The 12,585-nt window shown below is 35.7% G+C and overlaps 1 protein-coding gene across 2 annotated transcripts in view; it reads left to right on the top strand.

Moving 5' to 3' along the window:
- The first annotated feature begins 172 nt into the window (after window positions 1–172).
- Window positions 173–12,585, top strand: part of LOC138696746 (SET domain-containing protein 9-like) — a 135,419-nt gene continuing 123,006 nt past the window's right edge. The window contains exon 1 of one of the 2 annotated variants that reach the window (XM_069822135.1): window positions 173–460. The gene's annotated coding sequence lies outside the window, so the exon portion shown is untranslated. The remainder of the gene's footprint in view (window positions 461–12,585) is intronic. The other variant, XM_069822105.1, reaches the window with a different exon arrangement.

Genomic DNA, 12,585 nt, shown 5'->3' with positions numbered 1-12,585 from the left:
TAGAGGGAATTTTTAGCACTTACAGCGGAAAAATAATTTCATTTTACATTAACAATATAGTCATTTAACGGTTTCTGCACCTTTTCAAGCGGGTTTTTGAGAATTGATTTGGTAACATTGTAACATCAAAACTCTGATGATCACATGGACCAAATCTGCCTCAGGAAGTCTAGCTGTCAACTTCTAAGACGTTACGAAGAATAGTTCTATGATCATTAACGATTACTGGTTATGTTGTATTTTATGAATGACGTTACGGGATTAAATTTTATGGTCCGTAAAAATATGACTTTTGTATTTTATGACGTTATGAGATGAGATTTTGTGCTCCGTAAAAAAATGTAAATTATTCTGAATTATGAAACCAATATATTGTTCAGGTGTCGTCCGAAAGGCGATTTGAAAATAAAATGGGTTGACGTTATAAATGGAACATCTGACCTTTGCTAATTATTCACAGGTAAGCTTTTGGAAAGATTGTAGTAGTAATAGCAGTACAAGAATTGGTGAGAAGAATGAGGGGAAAAGAGAGGAATAGAAAAGAGGTGGTGACATCCAGTAACAAATTCTTTTCAGAATGGAATCATTATGTGAACAAAAAACCACTTATGTAACGATTACCCGGTAATAGATAACTACCAGTTATTCTAACATCACTAGCGAAAATATTTGATTTCGATAGCCTATACCAGTGGTCGTCAGCACTCGCTGAAATGTGCAATGAGTACGCGGTGCAGTCCCTTGCGCACCGTCGTGCAACAGGGAGAGATAGAGAGCATACCCGCTAGCAGCTACGAGAGCATTATAGTGCACTGCGTTTTCCGTGGATGAGGCTAGCCCCAGCGTGCTCTTTGCTGACGACCCCTGGCCTATACGAACAAGATTCATGTGAACTCCACTTTCTAGCACGAGATATGGGACTCTAAGATACTGGAAGGACTGTATCAAGATATGACCAGAAAACAGCAATACTCTTAAAGAAGCACCATTATCACGTCCAAGACTTAAGAAAGGTGAGTATTATGTGATATAAATGTATCATCAACAATAATTGGACATGTCTGTCTCATAACTAAACGTAGGCTATACAGTGTTATTTTTTTGTAGAGCTTTATACAATTATTTTAATTTAAGATGCTGTACCATCTCAAATGCTGGGCTGCCCAAAATATGTCTAAGACTCAAGCAGTTGCTAGTGCGCTTTTTGAGGATCAGCAATTTCAATTGGAAAATGAAGCAATAAGGTTGTCATTAGAAGAAAACATGAAGATGTTTAAGAACTTAATCAAGCTAAGAGTTTTGAAAGTTTTGAGGAACTGAAAGGCATATTTCATAGTAGGCTTAATATTTAGGCCTAGCCTACTGGTTAAATGACTGGAGTTGTTATATAAGTAGAAATAAGCTTAACCGTTTTGTTTAATTAAGAGCCTTTTCTTAAAGTGAAGTGTTACGTCCAGATAAACCAGGATTTATATGTATTTGTCTTCACTGGGGAAATAGAAATACATTCACTAGACAAGGTCTCTTTTTCTGTGAAAGTCAGTGAAATAATAGTAATTTGCGGTGCTAATTCAAAACTTGGCAATTCTGTCAGTAAGGAAATTACAGTTTTGGATGATATGTTACGTGTGTCTTCTATGTTCATTGCTCATGAAGTTGTGGACAAATTGTCTACTGAAACAGAGAATCCAATATATTTTTGCAATAACCAAATAAGAGGAATGTTTTGATTTCTTTGTGTCTGCTAGTCTGGAGGCAGACACATTACCACAGAGCTAACTCGGCGGACTGAGTCATTAGATACACTACGTGATCTAAAGTATCTGGACACTCACCTGAAATTGAAGTACAAATTCGGGCAGTCAATATGGTGTTGACCCACTCTTAGCCTTGATGACAGCCTTCATTCTCGCAGACATACTTTCAATCAGGTGGCGGAAGGTTTCGTGGGGAATGGCTAGCCCAGACAGTGGCTCAAAATGAAACTCGTACAGTGAAGTATTAACTAGTATTCAATGCGGTGAAGAATGAATATGCTGATTCACTGAACTGAAATCTGCATTTTCTAATGCCTTCAATATTCTAGATTGTATATTAAAAACATTTACTTTAATAGAACAACACATTAAAGGTAAACTAAATAATGTATTTGTCTTCGCAGTAATCCAGGTTCAAATTAAAACTCGTACACTACACTTATAAAGGAAATAAATATAGTACACACAATGTTAATTCCTCATTCACACTCAAGTTTTGCTCTCGTGTAGATGTGCTTCATTCTGAAGGAGAAATGCGTGTTTAAGACTACTATGGGTCGTCAAAAAGGGCAGAGTTCTATAGCTGAACATGAGGTGATCATACATCACCATCAACATGGCAAATCTTTAAGAGAAATTGCCAGGTTAATGAAAAGATCGCATTCCACTATGCAGGATGTTATAAAACATTTTAGAGAACTAAAAACAGTAGCAAACAGGCAAAGAAAGCACTCCAGAAAAATCTTTAGTACTAGGGATGAACGTTGGTTACCGTACTCAACAAAGTGAGGGCTAATCCAAAATTATCTGCACCTAAGTTGGCTTTAGAGACTGAAAAGTGTTTAGGGAACAAATGTAACCTTGAAACAATTAGAAATGTATTGAGAAAAAATAACCACCACAGCCGAGTAGCGAGGAAGGAATCGTTCATTAGTGAGGTCAACAGGAGGAGAAGAGTACAATTTGCTAAGAAGCACATAAGAAAGGATTTCGAATTTTGAAAAACGGTTCTATTCACTAATAAGAGTTCAGATGGGAGGGTTTATGTGTAGTGTAAGCCGAATACGGAACTCTAAGAAAAAAAATCTGAGATCCTCTGTGAAACACGGTGGAGGATCAGTTATGACATGGGGTTGTATGGCTGCTAGTGGTGTCTGTAATTTGGAGTTCATTGAGGACATCATGGACCAGAATATATATTTAAACATTTTAAAAGAAGTATGTGAAGCTCAGGACACAGAAACTATGGATAAGTAAGTTTCAGATTTTATCAGGATAATGATCCGAAATTTAAGACTCTGAAAGTACGCACGTGGCTTCTTTACAACTGCCTCAAAGTGTTAGAAACCCCAACCCAGTCACGAAACACAAATATAATAGAACATTTATATGGTCTGAATTAAAAGTTAAAATACAGCAGAACTCCATAAAAAAAGACATATGAGTTGAAGGAAGCCATATTAAAAGAATGATCTTATTGTTAAAATTTGGTAAAATCTGTTCCAAGAATATCGCAAGAAGTTATCAATAATGAAGGATTTCCAATAAAATATTAATAAATTCAAGTTGTAAGTAGGCTATTTTAACTATCTACTGAGGTAAAATATTATTTTATTTTGTTATAATCAGAGTGTGTACGAGTTTCATTTTGAGACAGAAAATGTTCATTTTGCGTCCAATCATTTATTTTTTCCAGCATTGCTGCAAGATGTAAATCTTAAATACGTATTGTATAATTGTCATATTGAGTAGTATTATAAAGTGTAAGTTTAGTTTAGTTTAATGGCTGTATTTCTTACTTATTATACTGTATATCATTAGTTAGTTCACTGTATGAGTTTCACTTTGAGCCACTGTACCTCCGTTAGTGCCGAAATGACAAGAGGTACTGATGTGGGTTGTGTGGTCAAGCAAAAAGTCGGCATTCCAAAACATCCCAGAGATTTCTATCGGAGAGTGAAGGCTATCATCAAGGCTAAGGGGTGCCAGTGTTCCCGATGGAAGCCTCCCCAAACTTGTACTTCATTTTAAGGTGAGTGTTTGGTTACTTTTCATCACATAACGTATATACCATTACAATTTGAACTTGTAAATAGTATTTTCGCACCAACACCAAAATGTTAACTAAGAATAACTATTTGACAAGAGTAAAGAAAAAGGAAATGAACTGTAAAAAAAGCCAGGAAATGTTATTTATGGTAGGAAAATAATAAGAATTAATTATTTTAATATTTTCTTATACTTCTTATTTAAGATTTTATATTAAACTTTTGATTTTGTTAACCATTTAGTTTCTCTTATGTTGGTGCACCTGTAGTCAAGTGTAGTATATTCAACATAGTGGCAGCAGCGGGTGGTATTTTAAATTTTTCCCTCCACAACGTAGATGAATGTTTGCCCTATAAAAAGTTTCCTATTTTACTGTCGGATTCTGCTGCCAGCTAATCATGGTGTATTTTTTTTCTCTTGTACGGAGGAGGGACCTGAAGGCTTGCACTATAGCCTGAGGCTTATTGTGCGTACCACTCCTGTTCTCTGAATGATTAGGTATTGAAAGTAGCATGCTGAGGAGAGCATGGAATGATATTTTACGTTTTTCTTGACCTGATTAAGAGTATGCGTTTTGAAATTCAGTTTAGTGTTGAGGATATAGTATCTTTGTGTTTGGAGTAAAGTCCAGTTCCCACGATGCTTCTTTCCTTGCTGGTCAGCAAGGCTGTGCTAGATATGCTGTTGGCTTCCATGTTTGCTTTGGGATGGTTATCGTTCATACGGAGTGGGGTCTCTTGCATGCTGGAATGTGAAATTTCGTAAACAGCAAACATGGTAGGTATGATAGAAGCAAAGACAACTTTCTTCTCTGTATGCCTCAATAAGTCCTAATATAATTCTTGGTCAATCTGTATCAGTAACTCATTTCGAATCCAAACTTTTCAGTTGCTCTCTTCTGTTCAAACTGTAATATCATAGTCTTAGTATATACAGTCACAAAGTTCAATATGTAGGGAATATGCATCCATAAATAGTTGCTGACCACTAGGATCGCTACTATCCCCTCATCACAGACAATGCGAAATAGTACCAGCACAGTCTATTGTTCCTAGTACCCTCATAAACTCAAGCTTCATGACTGTATATACTAGACTATGGTAATATGGTCTGTTGTTCTCTCACTCCCAGCATAGTGTAGGCCAGAGGTTCCCAATTGGTGTGTCGCGCAGCCCCATGGAGTGTCGCGAAATTTTGGAATTGAAAAATATGGGTAAATGTTATGCCATCCAGAAAGTCTCTTTACAATGTATTTTTTTTTTTATTTTACAATGAAGTCTTTGATATGGTACATTTTATTTTGAGACAGACTTTACCAATGAAACGTGAACACCTGCAACAATACTCAGATTAATTTTTCTGCCTGGCGATAATTCCAATGAAAGTGAACACTTGCAACAAACTTTAGTGATTTGTTTACTCTCCCCACTTGGTAATAAACAGAGTTTAGAATCGTTAGAACAGATAGTGCGATTATTTTATCAAAAGTGCTTTACTTAGATTTTTATGGACAAATTTTTAATTAAAAAAAACACAATTTGAATTAAGTTCTGGGTTAGATGACAGCAGTGCTAATTCAAATAATGTGAGGTAAAGTTCCCTTCAGGGTTCGCAAAAACATACTGCGCTTCGTAAATATTATAGTGATGAATACTTGCAGTATGGTTTTACATGGCGTGGAGATGAATATAAACAAAATCCCGAGTACCTTAGGCTGGGAATACACTGACGCGCTGGGGCAGTAACACGGCATTACATGTAATGCACGGAGGAAATTGTGCACTCTTGAACAAGCGGTGCGCACGATATGAACCATCTGAGCAGAGCACAAGCCTCAAACACCTTTCTTGTTCCATTCTATCTAGCATGATGCACAACCATGGAAAACGAGGAAGCTTTGTTAACTGCTATTTGCGCTTTGGTAGTAATAGGATACATTTTCAACAGAAAGAAACGTAGACCTACAGGCTACAAGAAGTGGCTAGGGAGTAATTTGTTAAATGCTATAAACTTTCAAGAAATAAGTGGCCAGTATAAAAACCTTAGGACTACTCGCCTGATTTCCACCAATTCTGGAGAATTATTGATAAAAATTGGGCCAAACTAAAAAATCAGCCACCAACGTGCAAGAACCAATCTGAAGTCAAGATAGGACAATAGGCCTATTTATTGTACTAAACTCAATTCATCCTTTGAAGAATGTTATCGTGTAATTAACAAAGCATGTAAAACAGTATTTTTGGTTGATTGTCTGTATATGTCAATATTCCAGGTTCGCACTGACTTTACGATTCTTGGTGAGGGGATTCGTTTACAAGCCTTCAATACCTTTTGCGAATTTCAAAACAGATTATCGGAGAAATAATTCGAGAAGTTTGCTCAGCAATTGTCAGCGCATTAAAGAAAAATATCAAGATGAGTTAAATCATAGTACCAACATAATGTGCTTCTTTAATAGGGATATTTTAATTGCAATACAAATAATGAAACATTGAGAGAATTACAGTTAAAAAATTCGAAATATCACACAAAGAAAAATCGAAATCGCATTGTAATAAAGAAACACATACAGTGAAACTACAAACATTTTCTTTTTCGAGTAATCAAAATTAGATTGCCAAATAAAAAGAAATTATGGTTTATTTAACGACGCTCGCAACTGCAGAGGTTACATCAGCATCGCTGGTGTGCCAGAATTCTGTCCCGCAGGAGTTCTTTTACATGCCAGTAAATCCACTGACATGAGTCTGTCGCATTTAAACATACTTAAATGTCATCGACCTGGGCCGGGATCGAACCCGCAACCTTGAGCATAGAAGGTCAGCGCTATACCAACTATGCTACTCAGGCCGACTTTGCCAAATGATGTTTTTAATTTAAGTGTAGTCAAAACGAGTATTTTAAATCAGCCAAAGAAAATGATTTTAAAATAAAACATAGGAATGCAAAATATATACAACAAATACTACAGAAATTGTTATTGAATTCATTAAAAATAATAAGAAAAATCAGACTATCGGAGTAACCTATGTGATTAACATTCTGGGGACAGAGTTTTGATTGGATGATGTTGGGGAGATCCAAGAGAGTTTGGTTCAAATCCGAAAGTGACAGGGTGTAGTGTAGTAAGAATGGGATTGGAGATTTTGTCATTAAAGTCGGCTTGAGAAGACTTGAGTCAGAGGACATTGCAGTGGTTCGGGAGCTGAAGTTGAGGGAGTAATTGATTGAGTAGGTTGTCTAGGGTAACCCATTTGGGAATAAGACATCAAAATAAGGTGCAGATGAATGAAAACGTTCTTTTCCATAGTAAGTTGGCATTTCAAAGAAGTTTCATTTTGCTTTTACCTGAATGTCATAAATAGCTTGCTGAATTCCTTTCCTAGTAGTCGCATGATATGCTATTATTTTCGATAAAAGAAAGTACAAAATGATTTGACTTCACACTGTTCAACAGTGATCTTTAACCTCCCAGAAACCATCGGCGTGGTTCAGGCGGTAGCGCATTTGACTGCTGATCCGAAATTGCGCTCAAGCATGGGTTCGATTCCCACTTGGGAATCTTCGGCCTCATCTCATCAATTGCCAATTCGCTATCACAAATTTCATAGACGCTAATAGAACCTAACCTAGTAATTGATAGAACGTCGTAAAATAACTAATTAAAAATTAACGTCCCAGCAGCGGCTTGCATAATTCCAACGGCGTTTGCCAGTAATTCTGTACTATCATCCTGCTTTTTCGCTTGCTTTGGAGCCCTGTCTCATCTTGCGTGTTCACTGGCACGTTCCATTGTTTTTATTATAATAGTCAATATCACCAGGATTCCACAAGATTGGACATAATTTATGAGGTCCAGTCTACTTCAGACCACTCCATGCTTGGGGTGTGCGTGCTTCACGAGACAAACGGCATCGAACCCGTCCACACTGCGGAACGAATCCCTTTGTGTTCGCGAGAAAAACCGACAAGAAACGGATCGCTGCGCGCCATTTGAGGTGTGCGCGTACTGGCTGCAGCACGTGCTTGAAATCGCGTACAAACGAGCGAATGAGGCCTCGAATTCTGCCACAGCGCGCCCGTGTATTTCTGGCCTTATATGCGGAAATGTTTTGTCAAATCAATCGATGGTGCACATAAACTAAAAAGACATTTAGAACTGCCATTTTCAACGTCATACTTATGTGAATCAGCATTTTCTACCACGAAAATAGTGAACTCTAAACAAAGCAACAGACTGCTGCATCTTGAAGATGATTTATGTGTTGGCCTGTCAATCATAAGGCCATGTATAGAGAAACTCTATGCAATTTACCAAGTGCAGACTTCACATTAATTTAAATAGGTGAATTTCCAAAAACGATAATAAAAATCTTTTATCGGGCATACAGGATAGACAGGATGAGATTTTTGACACATACATTTGTTTTTTTTTTTTCTAATACCACTCAAGTTGCTTTATATATATATATATATATATATATATATATGTGTGTGTGTAATGAATTTAAATATATATATTTTGTGTGTTAACATCGATTTATTTACAATACTGGATGTCCGACACTACATAGAAATTGTTATTGGTGCTCTTTTCTAACGGAACACTCTGGAACAACATTCGGGCACTTTTTGTTACAATTTTTACAATATGTGTGAATAACTATGTTCTTAATATTATTTTTCTTTGAATTCTGCTTAGACCTCGAAAGTCTTAGTTGGACAAAAGGGAGGGTAAAAACGACAAAATTCCCGTCCACTATAAAATATTCTACACAGAGTTCCACCACCTTTTTCTCCAGAACAAAAGCACTGGTTGTTATTATTTCATAATTTTTAATAAAAACAAATAAGCATGTCGCGATATTGTGGGTGTTCAGTAAAGTGTGTCGTCAGTCAAAAAAGGTTGGGAACCACTGGTGTAGGCAACACTCGTGAAGAATAAGAAACTAAACCACAGATGGAAAACAACTGGGATTCTGCATAATACAATAGTAAATGTTATATTAAAGTACCTAAACCAGAAGTGTAAAACAACTATAGTTCTATATTATTTCATTGTTGTGTTCTTAGAAACTAAGAAAAAAAAATGTTGGTAACACTGGCCCAGCATAGAGCATGCACGAAAAATAGCAAGAAATCTACTCTGGAAAACCAGCAGATTAGTTACAAAAAGGAGCCAGGAATGAACAGCATTTCCAGCAAGCAAGCAAGCATGCTGAACTGTCATCAGTGCTCTCCACATGCAATTCATCACAGAAAAACGCACCATGGGAACCAGGATTAAGACAGGCCAACGTCCTATCACCTATTGTTATGAATGAGATATGAAATAAGATTTCAGAAGAAGATAATTTCACACAGGTTATGAGGAACATATTACAACCATAACCAAACTACATAACAATAATTCAACCTACTCAGAACACATCACAATCTCCAATCACAACTACAGCAACATAAGACAGTGACATGAAAATATTACACATCCAGTCAAAAAAACCAGAAACTTGACACATTAGAATATGAAATTTATAAACATACAAAAACGCACCCCCAGCATATCCTGAACACTTAACTCAATTTCAAAACACATACCCTTTTCGACACAATCATAAACACACCCCACCACAACAGGAAACCAGAAGATAGCATGGGATCTTCACTAGGCTTTGGATAATGAAGAATATCATTTCGAAACTAGTCAGCCAGGTAATTTTCTAAGTTGACATAGTAAATAAGTTCTAAAGTTAATCAGAGAAAATTATAAGGTAGGTACACAAACATTGATATATGCAGATGACTAATGATTTGGGAAGATAACGAAAGAGAATTAGAATCAAGATTATAAAAATTTAATAAAGTGATGTCAGAGTATGGATTAAAGATAAATGAGAATAGAACAGTAATAGTGAAGATATCAAGAAACCCACACCGAATGACGAAAGTTAAATTAAGTGGGGAATATTTAGAAATAGAAAATTTTAATTATTTAGGATAAGGTTGTCAGACATCCTCGTTTTCTGGGGACATTTCTCGAATTTTGCTTTTTATCCCCGGACATTTTCAGTGTTGATTATTACGATTTAATGAAAATGCTGTTGAATATCTCTGTGCCTGCTGAATTCATTCACAAGATATGATATCTATAGAATGTATATTGCTGAGATCTCCTCTAGAAAGAGAAATTTGACAAGACTGTCCATTATTTTCGTTCAAATGTAGGTGGATTTGACCTGATGAATAAGATTTATTTGACGAAATTTTTTCCTTGAAGAAATATGTGATTTCAGAGAAAATAACAAGTGGAATGAAGAAAATGCCACGAGTGAGATTTTTTAATTTTTCCTGAAAAAATAATTCCCTGTGCACAACTCCAGAAGCTGATTAAACTATCTCTGTGTCTTCCTGGAAGTGATGATTCAGTGGGGAGAGTTTTTTTTCTTCCCCTCAGTGAACATGATGTGGTCATGCCAAAAATCCAGAATGAGTTTAGAAACCAACTTCAAGATGACCTGTCGGAAGCGAAATTGGGATCCAGAGAAGACCTGCTTAAAAAGTGGCCAATACTTACTTTTTTTTTCTTGCTCCGTATTTTTTAATGTTTATTTTAAGAGTTGAAAAATACATCTTCATTACACAACTTTTAACAATATATCACTGCGGAAAACATATTATGTGTCTTTCTTGTGTTACATTTTACATTACCTCATTAACATGTTTCAGCCTGTTATCGGCCATCTTCAGAATTAGTTGTTACTGGTCTTGGCGCATACAACATCGCATACAGAACAAATAATACAATACAAAAACATCTCAACAACACAAACAAACAAATACAACCACACAGGCGTATACAAACTCAAATGCAACACCTGCAACAACTTCTACATAGGACAGACAGGCAGATCATTTCAAACATGTTACAGAGAACACATCACAGTCATGACAAAACTACAAAACATTTCCATATATGCAGAACGCATCACAAATGCTAACCACATCTACAGAGACATCAACACAGACATGGAAATTCTACACATTCAACCAAAAAGCCAGAAATTAAACACACTAGAACAATACGAAATATATAGATACACAAAAATATATCCAAATGAAATTCTCAACACACAACTCAATTTCAGAACACACACACTTTTTGACTCTACATTACACTAAACAAACACACCCCACAGGAAAAACAAACAAAAGGCACCATTACCAGCAACAACCAGGTCTGAAGATGGCCGATAACAGGCTGAAACATGTTAACGAGGTAATGTAAAATTTAACACAAGAAAGACACATAATACATTTTCTGATCTGAAAAATATCTGTAGTTTAAGCTGTAGTTAAGCAGAATGAATATAATGAATATTTTAGTGTGTAAATGGAACGAGTATTTTAATTCTTTAAAGTGTTTAAAAACAATATTAGTGAACAGCAAATTAAGAGAAATGTCAAAAGTAGTGTTCTCATATGTCAATACCTGTCCCCGGAAATTGTGAAAAAATCAGGTAATCTTAATTTAGGAAGAGAATGGAACATAAAATTAGAAGAAGAATATACTGTAGGCCTACATTAGTTCTAAATGTTACCAGTTAGTAAAAGGTTCGTAGTGAATAAATATCAGTAGGATATACCCATATACCTTTAAACTGCAAAAAAGAATATGTATAAGCCATATTTTAAACCAATTTTGACATACACTTTGGAAACACGGACACTTACAAAGATCGAATCAGGATTTGGGCAACAGAGATGAGATTTCTTTGCGGCTTAGTACAGAAAACAATAAGAGATAGAGTAAAGAATGAAGAAATATGATATATTTGTGGAATTGAAAAAGTTCAAGATAAACAGAAAGATAGGTAGCAGAATTAGGTGGTGAACATCTTATGAGGATGAATGATGAAAGATTACCAAACAAGACGTTGACATTAAAAGTTGGTGAACGGAGGCCTCTCAGAAGACCTAGGACAAGATGGAAAAATTGGGTGAAAGGGTATGTGAAATGAAGAGGAAAGTCATAGATGGAAGTAATGAACGAGAACATGTGGAATGGTCACTGATAAATTTTGTGCATATTATGATGATGGATAACATTGTATTGATTGTTATGGGGATAGGGATTACAAGGTGTTTGTGACTTGTAACATCTCAAAATCTGTGCGTCAGTGGCTAACCATGACAATATCTTTGAAAAATATTGGAGTGCAAGAGGTCAAATGACTTTATTGTCAAATGTCTGGCATTAGAAAACAACAACATGAGATAGGAAAAATTTGCTCAGATAATATTAAAGTAATTCTTTAAATATTTTCCTTTAGTTATTTCACTAAGAAAGTTACTCACTGGATTCATATGGGGAATTACATTTTAATACTTGACATGTAAACACTGAAGCAAGACAACCTTTTATCTCCAAGTGAAAATATATAATTGAGGACCGTTTTTGCAAAACTTGCTAACTGCAAAATTTGCAAAATAGAGATTTTGATGGATTCGTTAACATAAGGCAGGCCTCTACATGATGTTAAAGGCGTCTTAGTAAAATTTGATTATTTCTCTTCATTGTAGTGTGTCAAAGTGTGATCGTTTTTCCAAAACTTGCTTTCTGCTATGTGAGAGTTACAGCAAAATTTTGCTTACTACAGTGTTTTGTCTCTCCTGTAAAATGTAGTTTTTTCAGTTAGCAAGTTTTGCAAAAACGGTCCTCAATTCAAAGTGCATTATTAATTCAGCTGTCAATGAGCTAGTAGTGATGTATAAAGTGAAT

Source organism: Periplaneta americana, chromosome 1 (assembly GCF_040183065.1).
Source record: "Periplaneta americana isolate PAMFEO1 chromosome 1, P.americana_PAMFEO1_priV1, whole genome shotgun sequence".
Classification (NCBI taxonomy): Eukaryota; Metazoa; Arthropoda; class Insecta; order Blattodea; family Blattidae; genus Periplaneta; species Periplaneta americana.
This window is presented reverse-complemented; position numbering and strand designations above follow the sequence as displayed.